The sequence below is a fragment of the Nipponia nippon genome, unplaced genomic scaffold, assembly GCF_047370975.1.
Source record: "Nipponia nippon isolate SJK-2023a ecotype South Korea unplaced genomic scaffold, ASM4737097v1 scaffold_1, whole genome shotgun sequence".
NCBI classification, from domain to species: Eukaryota; Metazoa; Chordata; class Aves; order Pelecaniformes; family Threskiornithidae; genus Nipponia; species Nipponia nippon.
Window position 1 is genome coordinate 157,226,453 of NW_028262290.1, and position 12,026 is coordinate 157,238,478.

The 12,026-nt window shown below is 51.5% G+C and overlaps 1 protein-coding gene across 1 annotated transcript in view; it reads left to right on the forward strand.

The window, feature by feature from the left end:
- Positions 1-12,026, forward strand: part of PTPRN2 (protein tyrosine phosphatase receptor type N2) — a 670,971-nt gene that overhangs the window by 549,434 nt on the left and 109,511 nt on the right. The gene's annotated exons all lie outside the window — the stretch shown is intronic.

Sequence of the window (12,026 nt, forward strand, 5' to 3'; positions counted from 1 at the left end):
AAGGTTTCAATATTGCAAGTATGTTTTGTGAAGTATTGATTTACATAAAGCCTGACCCTGAAAACATTTACTATTGTGTTCCGGTTGCTATTTTGATTAGTTCTGTTGATTTATAATAAATTTCTCAGATTGAGGTGGGCAGGATTGGGCTTTAAATTACAAAGACACTCAAACTGTTCTGAAACATATAAAGGACATGTTTCAAAACCCCTGCTGTGACTCCCAGGGTATTTTGAAACTTTTTCTTCAATATTTAGTTTTCCTTCAGCTGCTGCTGCTGCTCAAATATTTGAAGGACAGAATTATTACTGAATTAGGTAGAATGACACATAACTACTAACAAGACTGCCCCTGTCTTGTCCTGTGGTTTATCTCAAGAAAGAGGTTCACCTGCAAATCTAGACCATGTCAGCTTTAATTAAATTGAGTATTAAAAACACAGTTCATCCAGTTGTCTTGTAATATTTTGTCTGTGGATCAGTAAGCATCACAGGCAAGTGGATCAGAGATATCTAATAGGTTTTTTGAATTTACCTGGAAAAATGTAATAAAAGAAAATCTTCATTTGTTTAAAAATGTCTATAAAGGCATCCAGGTTTATATCACTGATTACCTTTATAAGCAATACGTTATCAGAATGCCACATTTACAGGGCTATATCAGCCTCCTAGAAGGCTGAGCTGACCTTTTCAGGCAGTTGGACCTCATTTCACTGATGGGAACACCCAAACATTTCTGCATCTCTTTCCTATTTAAAAATAAACAGTCTAAAGGGCCAATGTGAACAGAGAAGTAATCAATAGAAAAATTTGCATTCAAGTTTGTTTGATTTGATGAAGCATAGAACTTTTATTTATTGAGACTGTATTAATGTAATTAAAATAAATGGAAAATGCACTCTTTACTTAATTAATATTTTAAGCTGTCTCTGAAGAATAGTATGCAGCTTGAATTTAGTTATCATTTTTAAAATGCAAGACGGATTAATTAGATTCAAATCTTAGCCAGAATGAAATCATTTTCTTAATAAAGCTAAGAGCTCTAGAATTTACTTGGAAGTAGAAAGTGTCTGGTGTTGATCTTCACAGATGAGCATGAGAAGATAAGACATAAAACTCAGTGAAATCTAGTGGTTAAAATATTGCTAAGTCCATTTTCAAATTATGGTCCTAGATGTTGGTTTTATTTATAAGAAAGGTGTGGTGGTTTCAAGACGTGGGGGCACAGCCTCTTTCTTAATACATGTATTCCTAATAAGGTAATTGGAAAAAAAGTGTTTAGGAAGTTAATATTTGGAAAAGACTTTTTGTTCATAGGAGGGAAGGAAATTCAACTTTGATCTTAAGATCCTCGTGGACAGAAAATCTGTGGAAAATCCTCTGCAACGTACTTGGATTTGTATTTAAGGAGCAAGGCTCCAAAGGATGTTAGGTAAAACTTTTAAACAAAACCACAAATGAGATTAAATGGTGTTTTAGCTTTATCAAACATCCTTTAAAGGAATGAAAATCAATTTCATGCTATACATTGTGCATGCATTTGCAGAAAGAAGTGACTAAACTTAAAACTGCAGAGATCTGTAGTCAAAAATCAAGACAAAAAGGTCAGTGTGGTTTTCAGCACCCAGTTACGAAGAACAGATTTTTAGGGAGTCCTGACAAACATTGCTGGGTCTCAGAGAAGAGTTTTGTTCTGTGCAAACTGGAAATACATTTCAGCATCATTCTCATTGAAATGGCAAGATGCAGAATATTTTGAGTTTAGGCGTAGTTCAAATACAGCTGTTGAGTTTGGATGAATGTTAATGTGAATCTTCAAAATACCGGTATTTTACATGCGCTAAAACCAGAGAAACTGTCTCAAAGTCATTTTTACTTTCTATTTCAAATGTTTTCCAAGAAAAAGACATGAAACTTTCTAGAAATTCTATAATGAAACGCTGCTAATGTCAGGGGTTTTTTGTTTTCCCATTTACAAATGCAATAAATCATATGAGAAAATGTATTTAGATCACGTACATCTAAGTTATTCAGTTGAAAATAAGGTTTTATCAAGTACCAGTAAGTCAATTCACAAATAAGGGCTGTGAGTAACAGTACTATGAAAACTTTAAAAACAGCTTTTAAGTTTTAAATTAGTAAACTATTGAAAATTATTTCTTCTATCTGGCAACACATCCTATGCTTTTAATGAACAGCACATTAAATAATCTACGTTTCAATAATTTCTTCCCTGTGACATACGCCTCACAGGTATTTGCCATCCCTTCCAAGGTTGTATTTAGCACGTGATGAAAGTAATTAAAATTACATAAAAATGAAAAGTATTTTAAATTTCACTACAAATTGCTCAAAATTTCACTGTTAAAAAAGTATATATTTTAAATAGTATTTTACTGTCTCTTGACACTTGGCCAGACAACTTCGTTTTCAACCCGTACAGCACCTGACAGTTCTGAAAAGGTGCAACATTTGCCCAGGAAATGATAATTAATTTATTTGTAAATAAGAAATACAAACTACAAAGCTAATGGAAGTATTTATCAGTTTCAGACAGTTCATTAGAAGGATCAATATGCAAACACACGTGTCCTTTTAATGAAATCTCTTGGCGGGTTCATTTATCTTTCAACTTAAGTAATACAGGTTAGTGAGCAAATTATGTATGCTATGGCTCTTACCGGGGCAGGATAATATTAGACGAAGAAGTGTGCTATCAGGCTGACAGACTGACAAAGTAATAAGTTGATACCATGCATTAAAAATGTAGCTCATTAAATGTTTAGAGAAGCCAAGTTTGTGTTAATCTGTGGGAACATGAAGGATTTTCCGTGAGCAGAAGCCAGGTGGGAGCACGAGGAGTACCTCTTCTCCCTGGAAACCTCACTGTCAAAAATGGTGTTGATGTAAACAGCATCTTCCTCAACCCGAAATGGGAAGGGTCGGTGTGCGTGTGTGGTTATCGGGGGGTGAGCCTATGGCACAACTCCTCTGCGCCTTCTGAATAGGGCAGAACACCCCTGAGCAGCAGAGGGTGATGACACTTTCGGCGCTGTCCCACAGGTTTAAGTGAAGTGTGGCTGGGCGGGGGGGATGCTCTGGGGATACAGGCTGCCCTCGCCCTTCCTTGGCTTCCCGGACAGGCCCGTGTCCTTACCAAGGCGCGGGCTTCAGAGGGGCGCTGGGAGGAGGAATACTGTCCTGAGGGGGAGAAAAAAAGAGGGGGGAAAAGGAAAAGCTGCATGGAGTTGCTGCAGCGTCACCGGGAAAGCCGCGGGGAGCCCGAGCCGCCCGCCCCCGCCGGGAAGGCAAAGGCCGCCGGCGCCGGGCGGGCTGCAGCGGGCCGTGCCCCCGACGGCTGCCGGTGCGGCGGGGCTGCGGGAAGGGGGCGGCCCGGCCCGCCCCGTCCGTCCCATCCGTCCCATCCCACCCCTGCACGCCGCCCCCGCCGCGGGGGGAGCAGCTCCCCCTCCCTGATTTGCGTCTCTGGGGTCGGGAGGGTTTTGGCGGGCGGGGCAGGCGGGCGGGGGGGGGCAGGGGCTGCGGAGGGGAAAGGGAAAGGGAAAGGGAAAGGGAAAGGGAAAGGGAAAGGGAAAGGGAAAGGGGGGAACCCCCCCCGCGGACAGAGGAGGGCCGGCTCTGCCCTGCCCGCCATCCCCAGCCGTAGTGGCAAAGGGAAACAATGGGGAGAGGGAGGCGAGAGGGCGCTTCGGGGGCGGGGGGGGGGGGGGGGGGGATCTGAAGGGGCCTGCCAAGGACCTGTCACCTGCAGCCGGCAGCCACCCCCCGCTCCCCGCTCGCTCTTGTCCCGCTCCCGCAGCCGGGGCGCTCCGCGGGCAGATGCTTCGGGGGTGCCCCCGCAGCGTGTTCGCCGGCGGCGGGCTGTAATTTGGGGGAGACGGGGAAGACTGAGGGGTCCGTATCGTTGTAAGGGTCGGTGCTACCCCGGGCACCCGGGCGGAAAAGCGGCTTTAACTCGGAGTTAGGGGTGTGCAGCACCGGGCACAGCACGGCCCCGCTCGCCCGCACCGGCACCGCACCCGCTCTCAGCAGTCCCTGCCGTGATTTATTTAACCGGGCTCCGCCACTGTCCCATGGCTGGTCGCAGCCCACTGCTTCCGCCTAATTCCGTGTGTTGTTTGGGGAACCAGGACGGGAAGGGGAAAAGTTTGGACCTCCGTTGCTTGGCACTGTGTGATGTTTTTTTTTACGGAGGAAAGTCTTTTCAGGAAGAAACGTTGCGGGCTTCTTTGCTGTATTGTCATGCAAATGATCTTTAGGTTTTCCTTGCTGTCCTTGTTTGATTTTATTTTTGGCTTTCCGTCATTGTTCTACCCTCCGCTTCCATCTTGCAAGAGTGGCGCCAAAAAAAAAAAAAAATGGGGGGACGCATAAAAAAATCAACCAAAAAAAAAAAAAAACAAGCAAAAAAAACCCCCACATCCACAACAGAAACCCCAAACAGCTTTTCCCAGTGAGTGACACAGCCCGTGTCCATTCACCGCCTCACTCCGCCGAAGGGTTTCTGAACAGCCCAGACCTCCTTAGCCAATTGCTGCCAGCAACATGTGGAGGGGAGGCATCGCTATAGCAACCGGTGGATGGGCCATGTGCGGCAGCCGGCAGGGGCTGCCAGCGGCCCGATATAAGGAGGGCAGCGCCGGGGCGCGCCGGCATCCTCCACCCGCGTCCGCGCCCCGCGGGGACCGCCGGGCCGCCCGGGGCCGCCGGCTCCCCCCGCCCCGCCGCGCCGCGCCGGGGGGCGGCCGCGGGCTGCCAGGAGCGGCTCTGCCTGCCGCCGCCTTTGTCTCCGCGGAGGAGGGGAGTGGGGAGCGGGGGGGAGAGGGGGAAGTTTTGGCACCGGAGGAGGATTGCTAGAGCCCGCCGAGGTGCGCTGAGCCCTCCCAGGGAGGAGCCCGTCCCGGCACGCCGGCTGCGGCGACATGGCAGCAGGTAAATGCGGCGGAGGACCGGGGAAGGCGCGGGGGGAGCGCCGTGCTTCGAGGCGGCCCGGCCGGGGCTCGCGTGTGTGCGGCGTGGGGCGGAGGAGCGGGGCGGTGGGGCGGCAGGGATGGGGGCAGCCGCTGCCGCCGCCCGCCCCGTCGGTCGAGGCCGGGCCGGGTCTCCGCGAAGCGGCGGCGGGGGGGCGGAGGGAGGACCGCAACCGGTCGAGCGGTTCCCCGGGGATGCTTGGACTTGGGGCCGTCAAACGGGAGAGGGGCGGAAGGGTGCAGCGGGCCCGGCGGGGCGAGGACGTGCCCTCCCCGCTCGCCTTGTCCCGCTCCCGGCCCGAGGCCCCGAGGACCGGGCCCCCCGCGGCGGCTGGGCGGAGGCGGCCGCCGGAGCCCCATCCCTGGCCGGGGGCGGACCGGGAGCCGCGGGGCCCGGCTGCCGGCGAGACGGGGCGGCTGCTCCGCCGACGGGGCCCCGGGCTCTGCCAGCGTGTTACCGAGAGACGGCTCGCTTGTTGGCACTCGGTTTTAAGGCTTTATCTAATCCCTAAATTATGTGCCTTCAGCATCAGCATTAGATCAGCGCTGGCACTACGGCTTGTGTTTCTCTTGCTTGCTGAAGATATTTGATTAAGCTTGGCTACTGCTGACCGTCCTCTTGGCTCGGGCTCTGACACTTAGCGACTTGGACCTGCTGAGTCCCTCTATTTATCTGTTTCACTCTGGCTTACAAAGCCTGGGCTGAGGAGGAAACCTGCTTCTTGGTGCTCCCATTCTGCTGCCTTCCCCTAGTTGCTCCTGAGACCTTAGAGATGGGAATCGAAGCTTCTTCACCGTGGTGTCTCCACACCCTCCTCTTCTTGCTGCCACCCCAGAGGCGCGCTGCGCGGCTTCGGGCAGGACGGGCCGCGCTTCTCCGGCTCCGGCTCACCTACCTCCTCCACAGGCATGGATGTGGCTGTCCGGTTTCCTGAGTCGTGTGTTATCCCTACAGTGTCTCAGGGATGCTGTAGGCTTTTGTGCCATACTCTTTAACTAAATGCCGACTTAAAAAAACACCCAGATCCTCAGGAAAATCTTGAAGCTCTTTACAAAAATCTCTTTTGCAACCTTATTCCTTCCACGCCACAAACTTCTTTGGGGTTCTTGGACATTTTGGCATTTCAGCATCACCTTGTAGTGGGATTCAGGATAATAGCTATAATTTCCTGTAACTCTAACCAGAAACTTCTGTTTGCCTTTAGGAAGCCAGAAGAAAATATCTACCATTGATCAAGGGATCTTTGAACTCGCTGAATTCTTGATTGTATTCAGTCATTGTTCGTGGTATTAATCCTACTAAAAGGTATAGAGACGCTCCAGAGTGCTTTGTGGTGTTGAAGGTTGCGGAAAGATCATTGTACCCCTATAGATGAATAGATCTGTGGCTCTTGCAGTGACCTTTCTCAGTGATTTGAATAAGCTGCAGTTCCCAGAAATCCATCTGCCTTTTGTGTTTGTCGATTTGTCTAATCTTTCCAACTCCTAAAAGAAGCAAAAAGTACCTTCCCATCCGATTTCATCCTCCCGAGTAAAAGCGTTAAATTGACCTCATTTCAGGTGATGAACTGACATCTGCTGAAAGTGATCCTGGCATCGGGCGAGCATTGGGGGGGGCAAAGAGGGAGGCAGAGGACAGCGGTCTCAGAAACCTCTCAGTAACTCTAAAGATAGTACCTTAAAACACCAACAAGTTCCCCAGACCATACAGCTCGAGAGTGCAGTGCTGAACGCCAGAAACATCATATGCACTGAGGGTGAACATCCCCAGGCCCTGCTGCCCCAGTCTACCCTGACTGGGAGTGCAAAGTAGGGGAGGAGAAGCAGGAACCAAAATCGAGGGAGATGCTGCTTTCCCTTCTCTTTGCTTTCTTATTTTACTCGAGGAAAAAAATCTTATCTGTAGGTTTCCTGGGGACAGATTAGGGCAGCCAGGCTCCTCCTGATGTGAGGTATTTCTCTGATTTTCTAGTAACCTATCAGAACTTAACCAGCGTAGTGTATCTCAACCTATATCTCAGATAACTTTACAGAGGGAAATTACTAGAAGTGCATTTAAGTTTAGATTTATTTAAGCGAGCAGACATACACAGATGTGTGTGTGTATATATATGAATACCATATATATATATATATATATATATATATATATACCTCCATACACACCCACACACGTCCCTTTCTTCATGCTTTCTATATTAAGGAAATAATACACATATCCTTTATGGTTTGTTTTAATGTCAGTGGCTGTGACTATTAGCAAAGGATCCTCTCAAAAAAAAAACCCTGATGAACTAAAACTTATTTTAATGAAGTTTATTTTTAAGAATAACGATTTTCTTGTAGAATTCTTTTCTTCTGCCTAGGCACTTTTTTCCCTCCTTGAATGGCAGATTTGCAAGTACAATTTCATCTGCACAGAGGAACAATAGCTTTCAGTTGCACAAAGGATTTCTCCCACCCTGAATCCAAACCACAATGCCTCTTGCTCTGATAATAGCTTCTGAAAAGATTTTGTAATGCAGAGAATTAATACATGATTATTTCCGCCTCACTTCTCTCATTTATTAGATTCTATAGTGAATTCCAAATTAAAAATAGCACCTCTTGAGTTTTTTAATGTTCTAATATTTTGAAACAAATCATATTCCGAAGTTCATCTTTTTGCCCATGTTTACTAAGAAATCTGCATTTTTTTTATTGCTCAGATACAAAACTGGCTAATATAGATGTAAAAATCAAGGCATGCAAAAATTGCAAAAAATTATAACGTCAGGTTGTTTTAAAATGAATCGTAGTGATTTTTCCTTTGCAAACTGGAAGAGAGGTTGGGTGCAGTAACTGGTAAACTGGGTTTTAAATCAGGAATATCTTTTTATATTTATGAAGCAAAGCACAACCTCAACTTCTGTTGGAGTTTTGCTTCAGTGAGGACCAGAATCAGGCCCTGTGTCCTAAAGGAAATAATGAAGTGTGATTCTGCTGAGGCATCTGGAAGGTGAGCTTTCCCATCACTGCATGGGAGCTCTTCTCTGCTCTTACAAAGACTTTCTCCCACACTTCCAACATAGGTGTGAGAACTTATTTACATGAAAGCGTACATTAAATATTTACTGACATTTGCCTGGAATTCGTTTGAAATGTCGGCTGTTCTGCTGCATCATGGGATGACACCACGGAACGGGACGCTGCTCTTTGATTAGAACAGTGATTTGTGACTCCGGTGTTATGGCTGCTCTAGTTACTGACTCACTTTTGGGTGTATATAAAATGCGTTCTGTCGAGGGACTGGGAAAGCCTACATGAGATCAGATCCTAAGCATTTTTTATTCCCTCTTAAAAAAACCCAACAACCACAAACCCTCACAGAAGCAGTGTACTTCAAGCAAACACTGTTGAGTGTAAGTGGTAGGTGTAATGTTGTTCTGAGACAGGGTAAATCTTTGCCTTGTAGCATTTAAGCTCAGGCCGGGCCGTTGTAAAGCAAGGAAAGACTGTCCGAACATCTCCAAAGCCTCCGTTTTTGGAGTCACTTCCTAAGCCATCCATTTAGGAATTAGTTGTTTTTCCTTCACTGGGACTCTGTGATACTACACAATTTTCCAAGGAGAAAATCATTCAGAGGAATGTCAATATATCCTGTTATATAAAGTTTAAAAAATGCATAGTTACATGTAGCTGAGTTTAATATTTAATTATGTGTAATTTATGTGGTCTATTTATTTGTTAAGCCTTAGGGGGGGAAAGAAAAGGTGATTTGTTTTTCTTGTTACGCAACAGCTATTGTTCCCCTTCCACCCCAGGCGCAGCACCATGGCAGCCCCAGCCAGCACAGAGAGAGGTGTTCTGCTTTAAAAGACATCCGACTGTAAATGTCAAATTCATAAATATTTAAACATTTTTCTTTCAATTTCAAGTCAAGTCTGACAGGACGCCTCTAATTAACCCTGGGCTCCGTTTCAGGCTGGGGCCTGACTGCAGGGAAGAATCAGGGGGTTAGGCGAGGTGGGGAAATCTGTGCTCCTGGCTGGGGGCGGGGGGGGCCGGTACCTAACTCGCCGTATTAATTTTTACCCGTTTCATAATCTGATGTTTGGTCAGACATCAAGCAGGACGGAAGGGCAGCGGGTTTCTCCGGCGGAGCTGGGGGCAGTGGGGTCTGTTTCCCGACGGGCATGCCCGGGGGGGCCGGGCCCCGCTGCCCTCCTCGGCCCCGGCTGTCCCCAGCCCGGGGGAGCCGCCGATGCGGGTCCCGGGGTGCAGCCGGAGCCGGGGCTTCGCCGTCGGCTTTACCCGGCGGTTTCTGCGGGGTCGCGCAGCCGGCAGCAGTCACCGGGTGCTTCCCGGGGGCGGCGGGGGGGCTGGCCGAGATGGCCCGAAGCACCAGCCCCCCCGAGGCAGGGAGGCGAGAGGGGGACCCTTCGGGCCCCGACGGCAGCGGCTCGGGAGGTGCTCCCCGTGAAGCGGGAGGGAGGAGGGAGCGGGGAGAAGGGCCGGCGGCCCCACGGCAGCGCCCCTCGCCCTTCCCCATCGGCCGCTCCGACGTGGCGGGCAGCGCCGGGCGGCCCCGCAGGCGGAGAGCGGCGGGCAGCGGCCGTGCCCCTTCGCCCCTTCGTCCCTTCCCTCCCGCTGCGGGGCCGCCAGCCCCTTCCCGGGCGCGGAGGGTCGGGGCAGGCGTCGGCGCCGGTCCCCCAGGCGTGGAGGGGTTTTGCCGGCCCTCGCCCGCCCGGAGCCCATCACTAGGGTCACGGCTACACTGGCTCCCCACGGCAGCTGCTTACCCAGGTGTAAGCAGCGCTGAACACCCCGCGAAAGGTTTCAAACTCTTTCCCCGTGTTTCACGTTGGCGGGTGCAGCTGTGCGCTGGGGAGGTGCGGGCAGTCTCGGCGAGCGCTTCTTTTGTTAAAGGGCTGCCAGCTCCGGGGACGGCGGCCCCGGCTCTGCGGGGAAAACTGCCTGGCAAAGTTGGAAGCAACCTCTAAAATCACTATAACTACAGGGAGAGAAAGGCAGGCACGCTCTCTCTCTCCCCCGTGTTTAGTCGGGCATTTGACAGCACTTTGCTCCCATCATTCTCATTGTTTCTCTGGCACAGCCCTTTCCCCGGGTGCTTGTGCGGCTCTTTCGCACGGCAACCGGAGAAGGAAAATCGTTTAAAACCGTGGTTGCGAAGCAGAGAGAGAAGACATTGAGGAGCAGTGCCCGAAACTGCCCGCCAGCCTCTTCCTTGCCGGCGGCGGCGGCGCCCCTGCGGGCTGCCGGGGCCCGAGGCGGGGGAGGCGGCCGGAGCCGCCCGGGGAGCGGGGCCGGCCGGGGGGGCCCGGGGGTCGGATGGCTTGTCCCCGCCTCGCTGATGGGGGGCGAACACCGCGGCGAGGCGGATTAACGTCCCGGGGCGCGGGGCTCAGGGCGGGGGCGCCGGCTCTTTGGCGGGGGCTGCCTATTTAGATGCAGATTGCGACCTCTGGCCCCGGGGGGACGGCGGCCTTTCACGGAGATGCTAATGGCAGAGCGCAGCAGCCCTTTACCCCCCCCCCCTCCGCCCCGCCCCGGGCCCCCGGGGCCGAAGCGGCGGGAGCTGCGAGCAGGCGGCGGCTGCCGTCGGTGCGGCCCCTCCCGGGTCTCCTTTGCGGCCCCCCCGGCCCGTTCCCCCGCCCGGTGCGGAGGGCGGGCAGCGCAGCGGGCCGAGGGCGCGCCCCCCCCCCGCTGCGGCCGGGGCAGGTGCCCGGCTGGGGCCGCGGGGAGGCGGCCCCGGAGCCCCCCGGGGTCGGGGCGGGCGGGGGGGGGGGGGAGGGCAGCCCCGTCCTCCTGGTGGCTGTTGGGATTTGGAGGAGGGGCCGGCTGCGGTGGAGGGGAGGGGAGGCGGGGAGGCGGCGGGTCCGGCGGTGGTTGCGCGGGCGCGGAGGCGGCGGCGGGCGGCCCGAGCCTGGCCTCGGAGGGCCCTGCGCCCGCCCCCCGCCGCCCGGGGTTTACAAACCCGGCATCCTCCTCCGCTCGGCGCATCCAGGCAGGAAAATCCGGGAGTCTTATTGAACCTGCATTTCCATTAACTCAGCCTCAGCCCCGGCTAATCCGCAGCACTGAAGGCAAGGAGGCTAATTAATGACAAGCTTTTACAGTCAAGACCAGCGATAATTGCTTTGGTGGCCTTTATGATTACAAGATAAAAATGGACCGGGCCTGACATAAGAGCCACTGTGTACACTGCAAGACAGGAGGAAATTAAGAGCTGGCTAGCTGAATACGGAGCAGAAAATTACTAATAGAGGAGAGATAATGAATAGGCCGGCTAGGCATTCATGGGGAAAAATCCATTTTGTTACCACGCGAAATTAGGTGGTGGAAAGGAGTTTGCTAATTGTTCTCATCTTGTAGCAACCAGGACTGAGGCAGGGGCGTGCTTTTCAATTCATTTCCCTGGTAATTGTGAAAGGGGGAAAGCAGGCCAAATGAGTCTTGCTGCAATTTGCGCGCCTGGTCTTTTCATTTTCATGTTGCGTTTTTAATTGTTGCTAATATAGCTTATAATGAAGCTAATGAGGGGAAATTATTGTACAACTTTTTAGCACATGGAGACAAGTGAAACGCACTAGAAGGATTCTCTCCTATTGCTGCAAAAATAATAGTAATCTGGAGGAGTTTGGAACTATCGGGCTTTTTTTATCCTTTTCCTTCTACAACAGACAAAAGGAAGGACCGCCACCTCCTTTTTTTTTTTTTTTTTCTCTGTCGTTCCGTGTTTTATTTTTCACTCCAAGAAAAAACAAATCTCGGATTTTCCCGTGCTGCCCGCCTTGCAGCCCCGGCCCTGGATGCGGTCCTGCGGGGCGGCGGGGGGGGTGCGGAGCTGCGGGGCGCGCCGCGGTGCTTGCGCGGAGCCAGCGCGCCCGCCTCCGCCTTTCGGTAGTTAAATGCAAGCCGCCGGGAGGGGAGGGGACGGAGGGGGGCATGTCAGCAGTGCTGTCCCTGCCCGGCCGTTTGCTTTCATCCTTGGCTGAAAGTTAGCGCTGCCGGCTGTTTCTCCTCCGACGGGGTC